Source organism: Odocoileus virginianus, chromosome 23 (genome assembly GCF_023699985.2).
Source record: "Odocoileus virginianus isolate 20LAN1187 ecotype Illinois chromosome 23, Ovbor_1.2, whole genome shotgun sequence".
NCBI lineage: Eukaryota > Metazoa > Chordata > Mammalia > Artiodactyla > Cervidae > Odocoileus > Odocoileus virginianus.
Window position 1 is genome coordinate 30,761,705 of NC_069696.1, and position 24,399 is coordinate 30,786,103.

General features: G+C 42.8%; 1 protein-coding gene across 11 annotated transcripts in view; it reads right to left on the reverse strand.

Annotated features, from left to right (window-relative positions):
* The window catches only part of LMNTD1 (lamin tail domain containing 1), a 480,744-nt gene extending 457,490 nt beyond the window's left edge, over window positions 1-23,254 (reverse strand). For 5 of the 11 annotated variants that reach the window (XM_070453809.1, XM_070453808.1, XM_070453807.1 and 2 more), the window contains exons 1-2: window positions 21,966-22,529; window positions 13,930-14,002 (exon numbers count right to left, since the gene is read on the reverse strand). The gene's annotated coding sequence lies outside the window, so the exon portion shown is untranslated. Of the gene's footprint in view, window positions 1-7,715; window positions 7,805-13,929; window positions 14,003-21,965; window positions 22,530-23,166 lie in introns of those variants that run through there. The other 6 variants (XM_070453817.1, XM_070453813.1, XM_070453811.1 and 3 more) reach the window with 4 other exon arrangements.
* Between the last annotated feature and the right edge of the window lie 1,145 nt (window positions 23,255-24,399).

A 24,399-nucleotide genomic window follows, 5' to 3' on the forward strand; every position in this document is an offset into this window, starting at 1 on the left:
ATGGGGGGTCGCACAGAGTCGGACACGACTGAAGCGACTTCACTTTCACTTTTCACTTTCATGCACTGGAGAAGGAAATGGCAACCCACCCCAATGTTCTTGCCTGGAGAATCTCAGGGACGAGGGAGCCTGGTAGGCTGCAGTCCATGGGGTCGCATAGAGTCAGACACGACTGATGTGACAGCAGCAGCAGCAGCTTTTATTTTCCTTAAAGTTTTATTTTTATGTAGATCACTTTTAAAGTCCTTATTAAATATGTTAAAATATTGCTTTTGTTTAATATTTCACTTTTTTGGGCCATGAAGCATGTGAGATCTTAGCTCCCCGACTAGGAATCAAACCTGCACCCCCTGCATTGGAAGGCAAAGTCTTAACCACTGGGCTGCCAGAGAAGCCCTGAGAATCCGAGCTTTAAAAGTATCATTCCTGACTCCCCAGTCTTTGCTGTGCTTTCTTTCTAGAAGCCAACAGAATCATTAAAACAGAGCAGGCTTTACAGGAAAGAGTCTGCTTTTGTCCTAGATTCTCCTACCTATAGGGAGAGGATGATTATTCCAGGCTCCTCATGTTTTTCCTTGCATCTAGAGAGGCCTCAGTTCATGTAACATTTCTAGCTTCCTTACTCTTTTACCATTCTGTCTCAGAGAATGAACAGCAAATTACTGAATGATAAATTTGAGAAAAGTAAATAGGGCCTGCAAGAGCTCAGCCACTGTCAAGCTCTCTTTCCTTGGGGAATGGCTCCAATAATGCACATATATGCACATCTTGTCCTCCATGTTGGAAGTTTTACAAGGGGAGGCCCCCACGGGAGGAGACGTGTCCATCTGGCCTGGCCCAGTAGATTGGTCTGCCTATTTCTGAGCTATAGAATTAAGAAGCCCACAGTTGCTGCAGTTCTAACCCCACATTATCCCTCCCAGCCTTAATCAGTAATAAGTATGGTATTCTGATCTCCATCTGTCTTCCTCCTTGTCTATCTCTTAAGTGGCTTAGAACTCAGGACCACTTTTTAACTGTGTTGACCTCACAAAGCTATTTCACTTTGTCATTCTTATCCACTCATGTGAACATCTTGTGCCTCTTCTGAATGTTACTATTTTGACTACCTGGCACAAATGTGAAGGTAAAGAGTCTAGCACAGAGCTTGTCATTCAATTAAAGTTTACTTTGCTTTTAATTTTATTTTAGTCATCACCCCATTGTCTTAATTCCGTCTTCCCTTTAATTTCCTCCAATAAACTGGTTTCTTCTTATCTCTCATCATAGTCATCAACACTTTTTTAAATAATGTTGGTTTTTAATAAACGTTTGGCTACAAAGGGTCTTCACTGTTGTACGTGGGCTTTCTTTAGTTCAAGCGAGGCAAGTGGGGGCTACTCTAGTTGCAGAACATGGGCTTCTCATTGCCATGGTATCTCTTGTTGTGGAATACAGGCTCTAGGTGTGCAGGCTTCCACAGTCGTGGTATGCAGGCCCAGTTGCCCTGTGGCACGTGGGATCTTCCCAGACCAGGAACAGAACCCATACATCAGCTCAGTTGGTAAAGAATCTGCCTGCAATGCATGTGACTCAGGTTCGATCCCTTGGTCAGGAAGATCCCCTGGAGAAGGAAATGGCAACCCACACCACTATTTTTGCATGGAGAATCTCATGGACAGAGGAGCCTAGCAGGCTACAGTCCATGGGGTCGTAAGAATTGGACATGACTTAGCAACTAAACCACTACCACCCTATACTGGTAGGCAGATTCTTAACTACTTGACCACCAATGAAGTCCTTCAATGCTTTCTTATTAAACCTTTCTGTCTCTAGACACTGCCCTAAATCAACCTAAACTTGGTTCTTAAAGTGAACGAGCAGCATCCACATCTTTGAAGAATTTGGTAGAAAGGAAACTCTCAGGCCTCATCCCAGATCAACTGAGTCAGAAACTCCCGGGGTGGGGCCTAGAGACTTGTGTTTTTATAAGCCCTCCAGGTAATTCTGATGCATGGTTAACCTTGAGAAACAAAGGCCTAAGTCATTCAGTTTCTGTTCAGTTCCATGATTTGTCTCTCCCCAGATACTTTTCTTTTTGTGCCTTAGTCTCTTTATGATTACCAACCATTTTGTTTGGTATCATTATCAATTGTTTCATACCTGAAAGCCTTAATTACCAACCCCTCATCTCCATCACAAAAAGGGTAAAACTGTAAATATTTGGCCCTCAGATGGTTTAAAATTAGTATCTACAGGTCTCTTTTATACAGATTTTTTTTTTTTTTGCCCACTCCAAATTATTATACATAACTCACTGAAAATTTGGGCAACTCAGTTTGTTTTAATTTAGTTTACCAAGTATCTATTCTCAAAACCACTGGATAACATAAACCTACTCACAAATCTGCAAGTCTTTGCTCTGTGTTTTTTTTTAATGTGTAAATAGAAAATCTCCTGCTAGAGGAAACTACAGGTAGCACTGAAAAATAAACCGGTTCTCACAGCACCAGTTTCCCAACAACCTGAAAAGCACCAAACAATTCAATTATCCTAAAATTGTCATCCAATTTGCTTCTCTGTGGGAGAACTAGTATTCTCATGTCATGAAGACCAAGAAATTATTTGCTTTCTGGAATATGTGAATATTTTCCTTCCTACTACTGCTGAATTTCTGAAAAAATATCTGGGGATAAGGAGGATGGGGTGGGGATTGGGACCATGGGTAAGGGGAAAAGAGAGAAAACAGGAGATGAGGAAAAAAAAAAAGAAAGAAAGATTTTTTAAAATTTCAAATGAGGCCAAAATATCATTATTTAATGAATTAGCGTTAAAATTATCCTTTAGTAACTTTTAGTTAAGTCTAGGTACTTCAAATAATTAAATGGTTCAGATATTTATTAAGTTCCTTCCTACCATTCCTCAGCTATTTATGCAAATTAATTTTCAATCAACAAAATCTGTAGACATTCATGAGTCTATAATAAATTAGTGTTAATGAGCAACATTTTGGGGCAATATCACTCTTTCTCATGCCATTCATTTACAAGGCATTTTGAAGGGAAGCAAGTCATTCACTTAAATTGTAATGAAAAAGCATTTAGTATTTATTAGTGTGTAGGAGTCTTGTTCTCAAGGGAGTATTTCACAGCTATTATTCATTCAATCTCAGTTTCCCTAGGAGGGAGGGAAAGGGTGCCCAGTGAGCCAAAGTCCATGAGTTGAGTCATTGTTCAGCTTCATTCCAAAGGACTGCTCAGTTTCAATCAAATCCCCGAGGTTCAAGTTAAGATTCTCTGGCTAAGGCTATTCTCTGTGATCTAGTCCCACTAGCAACAGCTCAGACATCACTTACCCATGGACAGAAAAACTTCCTGTGGAACAAATGCTTTCCAGGATAAAGCAGACATTCCTAGAGTTGCATCTTCAGATTTCTTCCGAGATTCCCACAGCCCCCATAATAGCCAGATCTTACACCTTAGTCTCAATATTACAAGATCTTTAATTTTGTAATGGTGAATGAGAGAAATCCTTCTTTCTGGTTTCATCTTCGTTGATTTCTATCTTTTGTCCCTGCTTTATCCTATAGAAAGGACACCATGGTCTCATTTCTTTCTTAAGTCTTCTTTTTAATCCTAGCTGATTAAGCTCGTTCTGGTTTCCCTTGCTTTACCAATCAATCTGGACACCAGACAAGTGACTTCAACACTGCCTTCTTGAACACTCATTCCACTCCTTTTCTTGAATCTTCCACGTTAATTTTGGCTTCTGATCCTTTCAACTCCATCTCTTACACTTAAGCTACAAAACTTTTGGGAAAGACTCCAAAACCATTTCAAATATGGTCCAAAATAAAAAAACAATAAATAAATTATCCACCTTGAAGAATATTAACATTAACATTAGTATTATTTTTTAAAAAATAAAAATGGAAAAGTCACTCTCAGCTCTTAGCAAAACAGGCAGCAGGCTGGACGTGGTCCTCTGGTTGGCTGACCCATCCCAGGGCCATCACCGCAGTCACGTGTTCCTCAGCCCTTTATTCCTCCCTCCCCACTGTGACACTCTTTCCTCTTAAAAGCTGTCTTTATGTTTATTTTAAATGAAGAGTTGTTTGCCACATTATTTCCTGAAGATAGAGACTTCCTCTAGATGGGGCTTAGGAAAAAAAATATATTAATACAGTCTTCCCATTTGCATATAAGGAAGTTGAGGCCCAGTTTGGATCTATCAAAGAGTTGAGTAGCACTAAAGCCAGCATTTGAAGATTCTTTGCACTAAGACTCTAGAGGAACTGTCACACAGCAGTCAATAACTATAATGTAGCTTATATTGTAATATATATGCAATTTTTAAATTTTTTATTTATTTTTTTATAATATATATGTAATATTTTTAAGCACAGAAACCAAGACACAAAATTTAATCAAGGTTCTTTTCAGACCTATGATCCATATTATACTGGCTCCCTCTGATACAAGCATGTTCTCTCATCGGTCTGATGGCCGGTTACGATACTTCCACTTAGCTTAGTCAGGCAGCCAGGGATTGGTGGAAGAAGGGAAGCAATGTTTACTGTAGCAAAGATCTACAGATGTCGGTATAAGGTTGAAGTAAAAATCTTCATATGTATAAAGAAGATCTAGATAATAGCTACCATAATCTTTTACTGGCAGACAGAGTTAAAATCCAGTACAGTAAGTCCCCCACATGAGAACCTTCAAGTTGTAAACTTTCAAGATGAGAACATGCATCTGGTTCCATCAACATCAGGCATGAGCAAAGCTGCAGCTGGCCCTCTGTCTCCTATTGGTGACGATCCTTCAGCTCTACCATCTTCCACCTCTTCTCTCTACTCCACCTTTTCACTTGATGCCAACCCTTGAATGCTAGCTGTTGTACTGGACTACTGCACTTTTCAAGGTATTGTGCTGTAAGACTAACAATGTTTGAATTTTTGTTCTTCTTTTTCATTTATTATTTGTGTGTAAAGTATTATAAACCTATTACAGGACAATACTGAGTAGCCAACTGTATTAGTTGGGTACTAGGCTAACTTTGCTGGACTTACAAATTGCCCTTACAAACATACTCTCAGTATGAAATTCATTCATATGTAGGGGACTGAATGGATTGTATGTTTTTTTTAAGTAAGATGAATTTGCTACTAGTTAAAAGATGTCAGGAGAGAACAAAATATTTTCCTGAAGCACCTTACCTGCCTCCTGAGAAATCTGTATGCAGGTCAAGAAGCAACAGTTAGAAACAGACATGGAACAATGGACTGGTTCCAAATCGGGAAAGGAGTACATCAAGTTTGTATGTTGTCACCCTGCTTATTTAACTTATATTCAGAGTACATGATGAGAAACACTGGGCTGGATGAAGCACAAGCTGGAATCAAGATTACCGGGAGAAATATCAATAACCTCAGATATACAGATGACACCACCCTTATGGCAGAAAGCAAAAAGGAACTAAAGAGTTTTTTTATGAAAGTGAAAGCAGAGAGTGAAAAGCTGGCTTAAAACTCAATATTCAAAAAACACAGATCAATGTATCCAGTCCTATCACTTCATGACAGACAGATGGGGAAACAATGGAAAAAGTGACAGACTTAATTTTCTTGGGCTCCAAAATCACTGCAAATGATGACTGCAATCATGAAATTAAAAGATGCTTGCTCCTTGGAAGAAAAGTTATGACAAACCTAGACAGCATATTAAAAAGCAGAGACATTACTTTGCCAACAAAGGTCCATCTAGTCAAAGCTATGGTTTTTCCAGTAGTCATGTATGGATGTGAGAGTTGGACCATAAAGACAGCTCAGCGCCAAAACACTGATGCTTTTGAACTGTGGTGTTGGAGAAGACTCTTGAGAGTCCCTTGGACTGCATGGAGATCAAACCAGCCAATTCTCAAGGAAATCAACCGTGAATATTCATTGGAAGGACTGATGCAGAAGCTGAAGCTCCAATACTTTGGCCACCTGATGCAAAGAACTAACTCACTGGAAAAGACCCTGATGCTGGGAAAGACTGAAGACAGGAGAAGGGGACGACAAAGGATGAGATGGCTGGATGGCATCACCGACTCGATGAACATGAGTTTGAGTAGGCTCTGGGAGTTGGTGATGGACAGGGAAGCCTGGATGCTGCAGTCCATGGGATCACAAAGAGTCAGACACGACTGAGTGACTGAACTGAACTGAATGCCTATTTTAGCCTCTTAAAAGTTCTGTCTCAGAATTTACCCAGAGTTCTGAGTTCCATGAAGAATACAGTAATATTCACTAGTGCTTCCCTTGTGACTTGGTGATAAAGAATCTGCTCACCGATACAAGAGACATGGATTTGATCCCTGGGTTGGGAAGATCCCCTGAAGAAGGAAATTGCAACCCATTCCAGTACTCTTGCCTGGAGAATTCCATGGACAGAGAAGCCTGGTGAGCTATACAGTCCATGGGGTTGCAAAAGAGTTGGAAGTGTCTTAGTGACTAAACAACAGCAAAATTAATTTCATAGATTCTTCTGTAACCCCATTTCCTACTTTTCCAATTTTAAGATTTGAGGAATGAATTCATCCCTATTTCATTCAAGGCCTACATGTTTGCTCTTTAGCCATGGGCCAATTTGGCACTTTTTAACTTTCATACTTTATATTATTTGGTTAGTATCTATTCTAACAGATACTAATGGAAGAAGCATACAAAAAGCCTTAATTATAAATGTTATTTTACTTTGCAAGGAAAACAAAGCAAATCAACAAATTATATAAACAAAAATATTCAGCAAAGAAGTACCATTAGCTATGACACCAATGGTGGTATAAAAATAAACCATGAATATGTGTGTGATTCTGCCCTCATTCCAATTTGTAATTTTTCTTTTTTGAAATTCAATGATGTTAACCTTGCTTTATGCTTCTTTCATTATTGTGTTATAAAGTGACCCCTGAAGAATTTTGTTTCTTGAGACTGCATTTGATCATAAGCAGAATTTGGCCCTAATTAAAATAGGATTATCATGGGATACTATATCAAAGAAATGTGCTTCTGAGGTGGGTATTCTTTTACCTATTTTCCTTTAATGGATATAATGAAGGCCAGAACATATTACCCTTTTCAAATAACAACTCTTTGGAAAATATGTCTGGCCTTGGTAAACAGATTTTTATGTTCAAATGGAAGATTAAATGAGCCTTACTCTTTGGAAAATATGTCTGGCTTTGGCAAACAGATTTTTATGTTTGAATGGAAGATTAAATTAACCTTATCCATTTCTTAATGTATAGAGAAAACTCCTAAGAGAAACAAAGACGAATGTCTATACAGAGTTTTGTTTTTTGAAGAAAATGACTCTGTGTTTATATAGTTTGATTATTCAGTATACTGAGGTTAAATACTTTACAATAGGACATCTTGTAAAATAATTTTTGTAGTAATTTTATGGAGTAGGCTAAACTGCTATTAAGAAAAGAGCCCCAAAGTACAGCGGCTCGAAGAACAATGAAGTTTATTTGTCTCCCAGTTAACGGGGCAAGATACGTGCCCCAGCTTGGTGGTAGCTCTGCATCAGTCACTGGAGACCCAGGCTGGCAACAGTTCTGCCCTCCGCAGCTGGTGTGCAGGGCTGTTCAGGTCTAGCTGGTCAAGTAGGGGAAAGAGAGAGAGTCTCCGGCCAGGGAGATCCACTTAAGCAGATAAGGCAAAAGTTCTTCAAACCGCTTGTACTCACATTCCATTGGCGAGCATCCAGTTCCACGGCCACACCTGGCTCCATGGCAGACTGGAAAATCATGGCAGACTGGAAAATCATGGCAGTCTCTCCATGAGGCCCGGAAGGAAGAGGGGAAAAACAGAAATAGTGGACAACTGCAGTCTCCACATACTCTAATTATGAAAAATTCATAAATCACCAACCACATGCATTGCAAACGTTTCTAGAATGCTACCTAAAACAATCAAGTCTAAGAAATCAACAGGTTCAGTTTTTTCTACTATGAAAATATTCAACAAGGTAAAAACTAAGGCAGGTCTCTTTGATTTTATGTCACCACATCAAAAAGATTTTTTTTTTTTTTTTTGGTACCAAACACATAAAGGAAATACCCCCACTTAAAATAAATCATGTTCTAAAAGCTGGGAATTTGTTTTCCCATAGAAACAATGTTCTAGAAATGGCCAGGTTCCAAAATTATTTCAAAAGGGCTCATTTACCTCCTGTGGTACATCTGCAATGAAAAGTACTGGAACACAATACTGTACTGTGGCACTCAAGATGTGAGCCAGAAATAATTTTTAAAAATATTTTCAGTAAGGAAATTAAGTTTAATTAGAGAAGGATGTGGTGGGGGGAGTGGGAAATGAATATTAATACTTTTAATATAAAGTCAAAGTGAACTCTCAGAAGTATTCTGGTGGTGGTTCTTTAATTTAAAAACACACCAAAATGTGCAGTCCTCTTTTGAGATTAATCATAAGCAAAACAAATAGGCTTACCAGCCATGCATTACAGGTAGATTTTTAGAATAACATGGGAGGGAGAATATAATGAACAGGGGTGTATGAGGAGATGAGTCTATAAGGTAACCAGGAAAGATAATGGAAGGGAGGAAAAATCTCCTGTGCTCAAGCCTCTAGTGTACAAGGCGTGAATAAAGAGATGAGCAGAAGGAAAGACACAGCTGAATGTGGAGGAAAGGAACCAAGACGGACACAGGCATCCATCTAGGGGGAAGCATGGGAACAATGAGGATTGAGTTTTCCCTGATCCCATCTCCAGGACATTGATTACTGCCTGCCATGAGGGTCTCAGACTGGTAAAGGCAGCATGCACGTGACCACAGGGAGAGAAAGAATGTTCACGATCTAAGAGGAATTTAGTGAGTGACTGACCTCTATTCCATTTCACTCTAATTGGCACAAGGAAAATTTGTGGTTTAAAATTAAGAAAAGGAAAACATATCAAAATGCAAATTAGAGGACTCCCCTGGTGGTTCAGTGGTTGAGAATCTGTCTTCCAGTGCAGGGGATGTGGGTTTGATCCCTGGTCGGGGAACTAAAATCCCACATGCTACAACAAAGAGTTTGCATGTCGCCAACTAAGCCCCTGTGCCAGATGGAAGAGGTCCTTGAGACCCAACAAAGACCCAGCACAGCCAAAAAAAAAGTCAACTAGAAGAATCTTGATGGCAGAAAAGATACACCTGAACGGGGCCCCTATGAAGGTAATTCTTTGCATCTTTCAAGTACACATTTTTTTTTTCTAGCTGTTTTATTTCAGTACAACTTAATAGTTCCTTAATACAACAGGACTTCTGAAGATGCTTGATCTTGAGTAAAAAGGCAATTTTGAGCAGCCTGATCCAGAGTTAAGTCTTGTGTCTTAAATACAGTGGAAAGCTGTTCCCCACGAGTGTGGCTGACTGCTCACAGCCCATTGATTGCAGAACTCACCAAGGGATGTGGTTTCTCTCACTTGACAACCACACGTACTATAATGAGAAAGACATGACATTGGGCTCCTCCAAAATTGCCTCGAATTGCTTTCTGAGCAGTACTCGGTCTAACAGTGGCACTGGCCACAAAGAACCATCACCATGGGTATCACCAGCCCACTCAGCCTTTTTGAATACTGAACATGAAACAGAGATTTCTTTAACTTCTGAAAATGAAAGCACCTTTTGAAAATAAATATAAATTCTCAAATTGGCTGCAAACTATTGAATCAAAAGCTCTTTGTGGTTTCAGAGACTATTAAGACAACCCCAAACCTGTCAGCACAATTTCACTCACAAATTTCTCTTATCCTGGTTTATTGCTGCATTGACTATTTTGCAGAGAGATACAAGTTTATGACACAAGGAATAGAAATGGTGTGTAGCTTAATAAATACAAATGTTTGTCTGCATCCCATCTTGAGTCTTAACTCTGAGTCTAATTTGCTGCATTATTTTGAGCAGTCCCCAGACATGTCGGGCTCTGACTCCTCAACCAGCAATCGAAGACTCTGGATGAGATGAGCCTAAGACCCCATCCAGCTCAACTGACAGGCAGTAATTCAAGTTTTCTCAGCTTCAGTTTGGCCGTGACAGGGGATTTGACAGAGAGATTCAGCAACAAGTTCAGCCAAATCACCTGGCTTACCAGTATTTTTTATTTGAAGTAATAACTTCTGAGTGAGGATGTTTATCAGTAGAATGGACCCCCCCCAAAAAAACAAACAACTGTGTGAAGAAACTGTTCTGTCTCATATTTGCCCACCTGACACTGGTGCTCGTTTCTGAATCATCACTAGGGCGTTCCTCTCCCCATTCCTAACTAAGAAGCTGGGTTTCTGTCTTACACTTGACTCAGTGTCCCACCATGAGACAGAAGGGAAAGCATCTCACTAAAACATCAGGACTTTGACCTGAAACTTCTGATGTCTATAGTAAGAGTAAGGATAAAGGCTACCTTGAACTGGGGCCAACTCGAGGTCAGATCACATTATTTGGTAAATATTCATTATCATCATCTCTTTTTATACATGCAGATATGGAGACCCAGACAGATAAACAGGCTGAAGTCAGCCCTATTCTAGAAGCTAATCCATTCACTTCAGGGTTGCCTGGAGGCATCTACAGGGCTCTGTTCTCAAGAGTGGGGCAAGAGTAGCCAGGAGGGTGAAGAAAGGTTAAAAACTGACAACCAGCATTAGAAGACTTCAATATACTTCATTCTCAAATAGTCTGTGGCTTTTGCTAATTGTCCCTGCTCAGGCTCAGGACTCTGAAGGGAGTTCTAAAAAATGCATTAATTTGCTTTTCATTTATCTAACAGAAAGACTCACGCAAGCATCTCTTCTGTGCATAGTAACTACTGAACTGGCTGCTGGAGAGCAGGTCTCAAAGAAGAGAACACTCCAAGATGCTGTCCACACCCTGGGAGGATTATATTCCAGTCCTAGAAACCTTTCAAACCTCCTTTAAACCTATGTTACTTCCCAATGCATCTTCTCTTCTGCCCATGTTACTTTCTGCCCATACTAAGAAGTTCGGATATCACCACAGTGTACTTTCTTTCAGTTTTAGAAACTTGAATTTTATTTATTTATGTGAATTCTTCACTATCTCTAAAATATATCCTAAGGATGTCCTTTGAGGGCTCACAATAAACTATTCATTACATGTAAATGAGTTCCTACCCCAGATCACTACCTCCCTTTTCTAACTCCAGACTATTGGAAAGGCAGAAGCTAAAATGACCTGCCATGGGGTCTCTATCAGTTTCCTTTTTCTGCAGAGCACCCAGGTCTAGGGATTGATTGCCAAGGCCTGGAATTTTAGCTCCCATGTTTCATTCTGTCTTGCTTGTCTTGCTTTTTTAAACTTAACTTGTTCCTAATAATTCCTTTATATCCCTTTATTTGAGGCTACATAAAATGGCCAGAGAGGACTAGACTCCTTACCTACACAGACCCCCAGAGTTACAGTCATGATTATTCTTTTATTATATTATAGGAGAAGGGAAATTGACATGCTATTCATCTCTGATTAATTCCTGACACTTGGTTCTAATAAACAGAGTTTCTGTTTCAACCAACACTTCCCTAGGAAACAGCAGGTGCTAAAATTAAAACACAGAACCAAAAAATATCTCTGCCCTGAGGGAAATAAAAAGATCTCTTTCTGACTTACTCTCTGAAGCTGTCCAGGGCTGAATTGATTATCTACTTCCATCTAGAATCACTAGAGTATTATGCAGTTTTTCCTACAGCTTGACATGCTGTCACGACCCCTATTAGTACATGGATGTCCCAGTTTTGAAGGTAGCAAGAAACATGAGGCTATTTCTTCATAAGGTATCCAGTCTTTGTGCACTTATTTGTCATAAAGCTCTGGTGGCCCATATTCCTTAGAAGATGATGACTGTTTTGGAAACCAATGCTCAGAAATCAATATACAAATTGAATGCTAGGGGTGAAGTCACAGAATAAGGTAAAAAAAAAAATAATAACAGTTATATTCACTGAGTATTACATTCCTGGTGCAAATGAAGCTTAACTCATTTTTCTTTTTTCTGGATTTCTTTCTTTCTTTTTTTTTTTTTTATTGTAGTGGTTTTTGCCATACATTGACATGAATCAGCCTTTTTTCTGGATTTCTTAATCTGATTTCTGAGCTGCTCTTTGGGTCATTGTTAGAAGCTGAAGCAAGTCTTCTATGTCTCTTCTCTTTCAATGGCACTAATTATTTTAATTTCTGATTCACATGCTCAAAATGTTAGAGCTAGATATGACATTTAAGGTAATTCTATAAGCCCTTGCTGTGAAAAGAATGCAGACCCACCTGTATATCTGGCCCACTTGGAATAAACACAGGTGGAGGGTATTCAGGGAACAGCGGAAGAGGAAAGGGGATTCCCATCAGGCAGCCAGCTCTATCAGTCGATGCTGAGGTCAAAGAACCTCTGTCAGGCCATGCTTCCACCACACAAGAGGTGCAGGAAGGCAAATGGGCATGCCCAGGGTCACGAAGCTAATTAAGCAGAAGAATTAGCACTCACTGGGTTATTTACCAGGATGGTCTCTTATTTGGTAAAAGACATGTAAGACCAGGAATGTCCTTGAAAATGCACATCACCGTATTAGCCATAGTTCACTTGTGGGTTATATGCCTGATTTGCTTGTAAATTGACTTGGAAACTTATCAATCACTCTAAAACTGTAGGTTAATGTATTTTGCTGGGTGAGCAGTCCATGGTGAGAAAGCTTTGATGCTGCTGGGACTGCCCAATCCTCACTCTCTACCCCTCAGCCTCAGCACACTTGGGGGACTGGGTGAAAGGGATCTGCCTAACTCAGACCTCAATTTACAATTCCAGTCTAATCTCTGCACCCTGAACCCATGCCAACTGTATGCTTTATTCTCTCAGCACTTTTTAAGTCTTGCCTCACTCATTAACCACATATCATACTGGGAAAAAGTGTAGATTTTGAAACCAGACTTCCTGGATCTGAATCTCAGCTGTGCCACATCTAAGGATGGACTATGATTTGGCTTCCTAATCTATAAAATGGGTATGATAATATGATATGGGTTGTTATATTTTAAAATTTATTATGTTAGAGGTATTTAGAAGAGTATTAAAAAGTCAAGACATCACTTTATTGACAAAGTTCCATCTAGTCAAAGCAATGGTTTTTCCAGTACTCATGTATGAATGTGAAAGCTGGACCATAAAGAAGACTGAGTGCCGAAGAACTGATGCTTTTGAACTGTGGTGTTGGAGAAGACTCTTGAGAGTCCCTTGGACTGCAAGGAGATCAAACCAGTCAATCCTAAAGGAAATTAACCCTGAATATTTATTGGAAGGACTGATGCTGAAGCTGACTAGACTGGAGGACTGGAGCTGAAACCAATCCTTTGGCCACCTGACGCAAAGAGCTGACTCATTTGAAAAGACACTGATGCTGGGAAAGATGGAGAGCAGGAGGAGAAGGGGACGACAGAGGATGAGATGCCGGGATGGCACACCCACTCAATGGACATGAGTCTGAGCAAACTCCAGGAGTTGGCAATGGACAGAGAGGCCTGGCATGCTGCAGTCCATGGGGTCGCAAAGAGTCGAACATGACTGAATGGTTGAACTGAACTGAAAGTATATTCTCACCTATAAGCCTGCAGATGGTAATAATAGCAGCAACAACAACACTTACTTATCAAGCAGTGTACTAAATGCTTTACACACATTATTCCAGTTAATCACAGTAACTCTTTACATGCTACCAATATTATCCTCTTCTCCCCTACCCCTTATTTTTTTGCAGATAAGAAACCTAAGGTCTCAAGTAGTAAGAAGCAAAGTCAGGACCTGAACTAAGATCTGTCTCGATAACCTCCCAATCTTTCTGAGAAAAGAGCTTTAGAGTTCTCTTAAAGTTCTTTTATTTCAACAGACTGCCTTACCTCCCACGCAGGTCAGGAAGACTGGGATCCCCACCCAGGGTGATGAGCAGCAGCAGGAAGGGAAGGGTCTCTCCTGGAAAGTGTGAGGAATAAGATAAGACGATGACACCATGACTGTCTTAACCAGCCACCCCGTTGAGTCACACGGCACCTACATGGGCTGTACTGCTAGGGCACCCCAATTCCTTACTTATTTGAGAACCATATCTGGAAATATTCTGGTTCCAGCCAGGGAGGTACTATTCGTAATCTCAACGTCAGTAGTTCTTGCAGTCATTTATTTCTATCCCAGCCTGTAGGGTAAAGGGAACATCTCTTTCATTCCCTGATTAGGGAAAAAATTATGGTTTTCCTCCCTTCCTTCATAGCCTATAATAGCCTATATCTTACACTCTTGCCCCATACTCATCTATTCATCTGTGTCAAAAATGTACCTTCCTTTAGTCTAAAATGGTGCCTTCAGAGGAAGGCTTGGGGCTGAAGGGCCAGGGGAGGAAGAGAAGGGAGGTCTCTGAGTTTGCTAGAGGAACCCCGGGAACTGCCTTGCAACCACTCCTGTACCCCCACCCACCCCTGCATCTCCTGGGGGTTCGCCCTCTGCCTCCCTCGCTCCCCGCCAGGACCACAGAGTCTTCCTCAGCGCCTCCCAGGACAGCCTTGGGGTGCTCCCCTGAAATGCAGCCTTACAGCACAGCCTCTGCTTTTGTCAAAGACCAACCGTAGTACCCACACTGGGCGTGGCTCATGGAGCTAAACCGAGAAAGGGGAACAGCCTGGGATGGATAAATATTCAAACTACTGTACAACTGTGCTCATTTCACGTGCTAGCGAGGTAATGCTCAAAATCTTTCACGTTAGGCTTCAACAGTATGTGAACTGAGAACTTCCAGATGTACAAGCTGGATTTAGAAAAGGCAGAGGAACCAAAAGGCAGAGATCAAATTGGCAACATCCGTTGAATCATAGAAAAAGCAAGAGAATTTCATAAAAATATCTACTTCTGCTTCATTGACTATGCTAAAGCTTTTGACTGTGGATCATAAGACACAATGCAAGATTCTTCAAGAGATGGGACTACCCGACCACCTGACCTGCCTCCTGAGAAACCTGTGTGCAGGTCAAGAAGCAACAGTTAGAACTGGACATGGAACAACAGACTGGTTCCAAATTGAGAAAGGAGTATGCCAAGGCTGTATATTGTCACCCTGCTTATTTAACTTACATGCAGAGTACGTCATAAGAAATGCTGGGCTGGGTGAAGCACAAGCTGAATCAGGAGCGCAAGAAGAAATATCAACAACCTCAGATATGCAGATGACACCACCCTAATGGCAGAAAGTGAAGAGGAACTAAAGAGTTTTTTTAATAAAAGTGAAAGAGGAGAGTGAAAAAGCTGGCTTCAAACTCAACATTCAAAAAACGAAGATCATGGCATCCGGTCCCATCACTTCATGGCAAATAGATGGGGAAAATATGGAAACAGTGAGAGATTATTTTCCTGGGCTCCAAAATCACTGTTGACAGTGACTGCAGCCCTGAAATTAAAACACTTCCTCCTTGGAAGAAAAGTTCTGACAAATCTAGACAGTGTATTAAAAAGTAGAGACATCTTTGCCAATGAAAGTCCATCTAGTCAAAGCTATAGTTTTTTCCAGTAGTCATGTACAGGTGTGAGAGTTGGACCATAAAGAAGGCTTAATGCTGACAAATGGATGCTTTCAAACTGTGGTGCTGAGAAGACTCTGCAGAGTCCCTTGGACTGCATGGAGATCAAACCAGTCAGTCCTAAAGGAAATCAATCCTGAATATTCACTGGAAGGACTGAAGCTGAAGCTGAGGCTCCAACACTTTGGTCACCTGATGTGAAGATGCTGGAAAAGACCCTGATGCTAGGAAAGATTGAAGGCGGGAGGAGAAGGGGACGGCAGAGGATGAGACGGTTGGACATGAGTTTCAGCAAACTCTGGGAGACAGGGAGGGAGAGAGGAGCCTGCCATGCTGCAGTCCCTAGGGTCACAAAGAGTGGGACACAACTTAGTGACTGAGAAATTAAAAATCTCCCCATGTCCACCATTATATTTAGCTGACAAAGTATTACAGGATGTCTGAGAAGCTGAAGTTGAATGTTTATTATATCAAGAGTGGTGGGGAAAAAGGGATAAGAATCTGAAAAGAAACATGTAACTGAATCACTTGGCTCTAAACCCAAAACTAACACAAGACTGCAAATCAACTATAATTTTTAAAAAAAAGAGCAGTGGAAAAGCCATTTGAAGAAAGGCAAGTACAGCTCCAGTGGCCAGGGAAGAGAGAAACCCTGGTGTGCAGCTCAGGGATTGACAGAAGAAAGATAAACAGGCAAGTACCGTTTCTAGGGGCATTGGAAGAAAGGGGGAGCTTGGCAAGTGGGCCTCAGACATGAGCCTTAACCCAAGGTGCCCTGTCCCATCCCAGCCTGTCTGGAGCTATCCTACATTTTCCTAACATCCTTTGCGCCTTTCCTTGCTAGGCACTTCACCTCAGTCCCTGCAGCTTCCACCACCCACCCCTACTTAGCACGACATGCAGGCGAGGAGGGAGGGAGTTTCCAAGCCTGTGCTGGAAGAGGGGTGGCTCCTCACAACTCCAAGTTGTGCTCTGAACATGCCTTCCTTTAGAAACATGGTCACACGTGGGACTTGGCCTCTGAGGAACTTTTTGGTAGTATGTTACAGGATCAGGAAGGGTTGGTGTAGGGCTCTGATTTCTTAATGGGTACTGCTGGTACCATTCTCAGATCCTTTTCTCGGGCTGTGAGTCAGTTACTAAATGCAGGTGCCTCCCTCCCAGAGAATCCTCTTTGCCCTTGGGGAATAGGAGGTGCCATGCCTTAGGTGTTACCACCAACCCACAGCCAAAGAGTGACTGATAATAGGGGTGTAAAAGGCCAGTCTCTTTGCCCCAAGGGACCAACTCTGCAACCGAGTTCCTGCTCTAGACCTCCCCATAGGATCTCTATCCCCCTTGGCCCTATGATACATCCCTCCATCCCCTTCTGAGGCACAGAATCCCTGCTTCAGGCTCCACTTCCAGAGAACCTGAGTTAAGATACATGCTCATCGCGTGTTTACTAGAGGTCCTTATTGTCACCATAGCAATACATCTCTGGGGAGACCAAGGGTGAGAAGAGGAACAGTTTGACAGAACCCTAACCAAACTGGGACATATAACCCAACTCAGTGTATGATATTCCAGTTGTCGCTGGTCAGTTACTAAGTCCTGTCTGACTCTTTGCCACCCCATGGACTGCAGCATGCCAGACTCCTCTGTCTTCCATTATCTCCCAGAGTTTGCTCAAATTCATGGCCATTGAGTAGGTGATGCCATCCAACCATCTCATCCTCTCTGCACTGTTCCCTATTCCTGGGCCTACACCTAATATCTGCTAACATTAACAGTCCACCTTCTACCAAATTTGAAATGAAGATTTATTTTGTTCATATTCTAATTTTTCTCTTCTTACAGAAGATGGATTATTATACTTGCTAAAAGAATTGGATGTGCAGCATTTATTATTAATCAATACATGTTACAGTTCTTTAAATGTTGCTAAATGATTCTAAATTATTTTAAAATAATTATTCTTACTATGATCATATAAATCTCACATTTTAAATTCATTGTTGGGTTGTTTCCTTTCCAGGAACTATAAACTCTATTACTGTCCATGACCGGGTCCTTGATAAGGAGGCTCTGGTTAAACCAGTAGTGTTATAAACAGATCAGATTTCCAGTTTGCAATTAATAAAAATATATAATTGAATACATGAAAGCAAAGCAGAAGATAATTTAATCTTTCTGCTATAGTTCAGAGTCATATAGGATCATCATTATAAACCCCATTTATAGCACTGGAGACATGGAGGGACTTGGTAAGTGGCACTGAGGCTGAAAGAATGCTAGACTGTTCAGATTTTACTGCACATATTTACAAAGGTACAACTTCATAACAGCAGGCACCACATTCACTGTTTTTCCCCAATATTCTAATCCCAGTATAGGCTCTTCTTGAGCTATTCTCAGCTGACTAAATCCACTCTTCTAGCCTATAATTAAAAAATTAAGAAAACTTTCATGGGATTATCCTCTCAAAAACTTCTACCTAAATAAGAAACCAATCACATTTAAAATCCTATTTCTAAATATATTTGCATTTATTCATTTTGATATACCCTGTTATAATTTCCTTTTATAGTTTATGCTTTTTCTTTTCATACTGCTTTTCACTGTCTAATAAAATATATGATCGTCATCCTTCTGCCCCATCACATTATTAGAGGGTCTTTTAAGGAGCTGTTTATGATTTGGTATCTAAATGTTTTATTATTTTTTTAAACAAGAAAATATCATTAAATTCAAAATTCTTATAGATCTGAGAATTGTTGGTTGTTTCTAAAAAGGCCCTTTATGTTGGTCAAATAAATCATAATAATTACAGACTTTTGCTGTGTTTCAGTATGTGTACAAGATTTTCATTAGGAATGGTAAAGAAAACCACATTTAATTGCTTTCTACACACATACTGAAGAGGAGAGATTTTTTTCTTCCTTCTAAACTTGTCAGTAACAGTGACTAAATGCAGATAAGTGTCTGAAAAACTCTAAATGATCCCATTTGTGTAAATTTTAGTAGATGACCTCAGGCTTCTAGGTAGCCTTGATATCACAAGACTGGAGTTGTAACTCCAGCTATTACATCTGTGTTTTAGGCAAGAATAGTGCTTGAGTCAGCCCTGCTCATAAATGAGGACACACAAATGAGTTTTCCTGGAAGGCCCATACAACACCTTCCGTCCCCAGGGCCAAAACTTAGTAACCCCTATCTGCAAGGAAGGCTGTGAGGGAGAACTTCTCACTGAACACAAAATCAGGTTTCTGTTTCTAAGAAAAAAGTGGAGAAAGAGAATAGGATAGCCAACAAGCATTATTTGCCTCTTTTCCTCTTTTAGCATCACCTTTCTCAGGACTGTGAGCTCACAGAATGCTGAGATTATGTCATGTCAATTTGTATAAGCTCAGAACCTAGCACACTACCATATTTATTATGTTTTTGTTATGTTTATTAATTAAGGAAATGGAACTCTCTGCTCATTATGCATTAGAAAGATGATCCAAGGCAAATATAACATGAGCAGGTGACATGAGTTTACTGCATTTATACTGTCATTCATTCATTTCACTGTTATTTCAACTCATATCAATTGGGCTCCCAGTCTGAGATAGGCCTGTGTCATGCACGGGGAATACATGGACAAATACAAGATAGCCCCTGGCTTTAAGAAGGGGGTGGGGGAGCGAGGTCGGGGAGTAGAGGGAGGCTCCACTGGTAAACAAGCAAATTCAGGGTCACGTGGTAAGAGAACCTAGTGGTCCTGAGCCACTAGTTGGGATTAGGCAGCTGTAAAGTACTCTGGGTAAAACACAGAGAGTGGAATGAAGGAGGGGAAAAGAAGGAAAAACAGTGGAGTTTGATAATAATGGAATGTCTAAGTTATATTCATAAGTCCACAATTTACTCCTTCCAGCACACATACCTTCTTCACGACAAAAATGTTTGTTTCTCCCTTGGGACTTCCTCCCGATACATGGATCTTAATGGATCTGACCCACTGACACACTTCTTCTGGCCTAAGCCATAGACACAACTGTGTTTCATGGGCCTTATCTGAGCACAGTACAACTGTCTTCCCAGCATCCCATCTTACAAGGTGGTGTTCCCTGGTGGGCCAGTTTGGGAAATGCTGGTCTAGATACATATTTCTCTAGCTTAGCCATATGATTCCATAGACACAATAAAAAGAGTTGCCAGGGATTTCCAGAGAAAGGAATTTATTTCCCTGAACTGCACATGTGAACTTAGGGTGTTAACACCTTGGGTTTCAGTTACATGGGTCACCAGAAACAAAGAGGTTTCACTGGACTAATGAGGCACCATTTTAGCAATCACACAGTCAAAAAAGTTATTCAGATGATAGCTTCACTAGTAATGAAGACAGTATCTTTTCTTTCTGCAAATAACTCAATTCAGTTCATGACATATATGGCTAGAAATGTACCTACATCAATTCCTACTTTCTTTGCCTAGCCCAGAGAAAGAGATGTCTTCCTAAACGTGAAGCAGAAGTCACAAAAGGGAGATTTGAAGATTCTATTCTGTGGCCTTGAAGATGGGGAAAGAGACCATAAGCCAAGAGATGGAGAAACTACAAGAGGCAAGTAAGTGGATTCTCCCCTAGAACCTCCATGACAAACAGCAGCCCACATTTTGATTTTTGGATTTCAGGCCTCTAGAGCTGTAATAACACATTCTTATAGCCTCTAAGTTTGCAGTAACTTGTTTACAATTAGCAGCAGGAAACTAATAATACATACAACATATCTCTAGGTGCCATCGACTAGTTCATTCTCACTGATTCAGGAAAGAGGAGACATATGTCTCTCTCCCTTGGGACTCTCCTCTTTTCTGAATCCACCCTCTCAGATTCTTCTCTTGAAAATAAAATCTGACTGTGTCACGGGGCTTTAAGTGCATGAACACTCACTTATTCCAGTTAGGTTACTTTCAGGGAATATAATTAGAGACCAGAAATAAGGGTTGTTTACAAATCCTGCCAAGGACATTTGGTGTGATCTCAGGAAGGCTTAACAGGGATGTGATTTACAGCTAAGAAAGCTCAAAACAAATTATACTATAGGCTGAACAAAGAATGAATTAACCACATGGGGCTAAGGTAGGGAAGAGACGTCTGGGTTTATCCAGGCTGGACAGCGGTAAGTTCACTGGCATCTGTAGCCACCAAGAGGAAACATTTACGCATGAGGACACCTCACCAGGTTCCTGGATCCTAGTAAGTGCTTCTCTTAAATAGTGGACACAGTTACTCCATCATAATAAATTTCATCTTGATTAACATGCTGGTCATATGAAAGGTGATTGTCATGAGTCAGTCAACTTGTTCACCTCTGAACAAATGATAAAATCGAGGTCAGCACCCCCCTGGTGACCAACAGAAACAAGACTAAGGTTCTTCTACTTGGAAAGATCTGGAGCCCAGGTTCAACAATAACCACACTCCATACTGTTATCACTCAACCCTGTTTCAGGACCTCCATAAAAGAAGGATGACTATTCCAGCAAAACAAGGGAGGCAGGTTCTACAAAAGGAGGAGGGGTCAACACTGGCAAATGCCACGTGGGGGCTGAATTTTTCCATCACATTTGGCAATCAGGCGGTGACTGATGTCATTCAGTGGAGTGAAAGGTTGACAAGGGAATGAAAGCTTAAGAAATGTGAACATTAAGGCTGGAAAACTCCTCTGAGAAGAGGATCCAATGCCCTCCATCTTTTAAAAAGTTCCCCTGGGTTTTACACTTGAATCATAGAGAACTCTTCTTGTCCCCAAATCCTCCAACTGTTGACTAGCCAAATTTGAGTCTTACCATCTCTCTCCTTAGTTCACCTCGGAGGCAGAGGAACTAATGAGCTGTGCAAGAGCTAAAGGTCAAAAAAACAAGAGGAAGAAACAAAAAGTCTACCAACCCAAACTCCAAACAAGTCAAGCCCTGAGTAAGGTGAGCGGTCACAAGCTGTGCTTCAAATGTAATTATCCCGGTTTCAATGATTAAAAAACCAACAAAAAAAACGAGTGTCTGGACAATCAAAAGGGACACTTTCTCTTCGGAATGCTTCCTTGCGTCTCATTCATCTATCCTCATACCATCTCCCTCCAAACGGAAAGCCCTTCCTGAGTTGTGGGCTTGTGTGACTACAAATCTGAACCAAAGACCGAATTTTGTCCGGTGACTAGAGTAACCGCATGCAAAAGAAAAGAGATGGAACAGTGAAAACGATACACACATGTGCGTTTCCAAATAAAAGCACCGCTCTCTACTTCCTCGAGGATGTGCTCTATTCAAAGGTAGATGTGTGCAGGGGCTGGGGTGGGGGAGCGGTTTTCTGAATCTGAGCCCAGCTCTTTCTAAACTTGGTTACTCACGTCTGATTCATTCGCTGTGTTTTTCGTCTCCTGTCTCTGTCATTGCCTGCTGCTGAGAAGGGGGTCGCTGAATCACTGCCACTCCAGATGAAAAGCAATTCAGACCATCAGTCCTGGGGGAATGGAAGGGCCCTTTTTTTTTTTTCTTTTTTTTTTTTCTTTCTTTTTTTTTTTTTAACAGAGTCTGCAGAAAAAGCCTCCTACTTTCCGGGGTGACCGAGGAGGGCAGTTTTACAAGTCTCAGCCCCGGGCGATGGAATATTTTGCTCCGTGAGAGTCAGCGAGGCACCGTGTCTGGCTTTCGGGTCCACCGGGCCTCGGTGGGCGGGGGTGCGTCGCGGGCCGGGTGGCGCGGGGGCCGAGCCGGCGAAAGGGGCGGGGGCCCGAGCGGCCGGGCCGCGCTCCCCGCCGCTTTAAAAGATCCCACAATGCAGCGCTGGCGTCCCAGTTCCGTTACAATGTCTCTCCCGGCGCCGGCGAACCGGCGAGGCGCGGGCGGGGGGGCCGGGGAGCGGCGGCTGTAACCCGAGCGCCCGGCCGAGGGGGGCGCCCCCGCGCCGCCGCTCTCGCGCGCTCAGCCCGCGGCCCGGCGAAGGGGCGGAGCCGCCGGCCGCCCGGCCCGGCCCGGCCCCCAGCCCGGCCCCCCGCCCAGAGGCACCGGCCGCGGGAGCGAGCCGGCCGCCGAGTCCGCCGCCCGCGTTCGCCCGGCGCCCCGCTCCGCGCCCGGCGCCCAGCAGCTCGCCGATCCTCACCGGCCCGCCCGCTCGCGGCCATCTGCGCGGCGCTGGGAGCAGCTCCCGCCGGCGGCGCCGAGGCTGCCCGCGCGCTCGCACAACCCGGCACCCCCGCCTGGGGCGTCCGCGCTCACCTAGCGCCGGCCCGGAGGTGCGCGGAGAGCGAGCGCCGCGGAGCCGGGGCCTCCCGCCGGTGCGGGGCGCGCGGCCGGCGGAGCGCCGGGGAGCGAGGCGCGCGGGGCTGCGCGGCCGGGGACCGGCGCTGGGCGGCCGCTGGGCTCCGGCCGCCGCCGCGTCCCCAGCGCCACAGCCGGCCCCGCGGGGCGGCCTGCGGGGGCGGCGCAGTTGCGAAACTGAGTAAGTATTAACTTTACTGGGCGGCCGCGATCTCTGGGCAGCGTCCGGGGACCCCTCCCTCCTCCTCCCGGAGCCTCTGGGCTCTCCCTTCCCCGCCCCTCTCTCCTCACCTCGGGTTTCCTCGCCGGATCAGCTCCAGCCCCGCCGCCGCCGCGGGCTCCGGCTTCCTCCGGTTCACCTTTTGCCTGCTGTCTCCCCCTTTGCTCGTTCTCCCTGCCGCAGACCCGCGCCTCGACCAAGACAACGAGCTTGTTCCCAGCCTCTCTGTTTCCTCCCAGTGTCCTTGGCCGGGGAGTTTAGAGGCCACTTTTGTTGGGAAGGGAAACCTATGTCTGGCTTCTTTAATATTTTTCTCTCTGAATGGAAATCGGATGCTCGCTTGCCCAGCGTCGGCTTGATGAACGCTTATTTCTTTCCTCTGAAACGATGATTGGTTTACAGGTTTTTAAATGTTGTTTGAACGATTAACCATCCTCTCTTCCTATTCCCGCTTGCCGCCAACCCGTCTGGGGAGGGGAGTCCAGATGAGGGGACTTTCAGAGTAATTCCGTTTTTCAAGCTAGCAACTTTGAGAGGATTCGTCGCGGAAAGCTTAGTAAGATTGAACCTGAAGGGACGTGAGCCTTGAATGTGAGGACCACGGGTGGCACAGCGTCTTAGAAGCCGAGTACCTGGACTCCTAATCGAGTGTTGCGTTGTTATTTTAGCATCCTAGAGCCGCCTGGGGTTGCTAGACCACTACTTTCTCAGCATCAAACGGCATCTTGAGCAGTGCAAGCGTCGGATGTAATTGTCCACTGATCTTTAGGCATTCAGACGGGAGGTAGATGCAAGGCACGTTTCATAGCTGACTTAAACCCGTCAGATTAGCGCAGTCGGTACAGGGAAGCATTGCATTTTTTTTTTTTTTTTTATCCTCCAGCCTGGTCACAGCGAGGACGAACATTTATGGATTTTCCAGTATAATGTGGTTCAGCAGTTCTTCGTTAGATCTGTTTTATCCGCAGGAAGCCCTTTTAAATATGTATAAATCTCTAAATTTTGTGTCGATTGGATTAACCACCCATTCTGGTAGGAGGCCCAGGTAGTCTTTTATTTTTGCTTTTTATTTTCTTTTTTCTTAAGTCTTTCATGTCTGGGCTGCCAGGAGTTGGCAGTCATGTTGTGAAGGAACAGAAAAATGGGAAGCTTTCTTGATGGATTTTCAGCATCCCATCCTTTGCCTGGGCGAGGCAGCAGTGAATGCCAGCTAGCCCTCTGCGGGGAAGTGCTGAATGGAACTGGGGTATCAGGAGGCAGGACAGAGCAGAGCTCTGTAGTTTAGGAGGGTGGTCTGTGTGAGA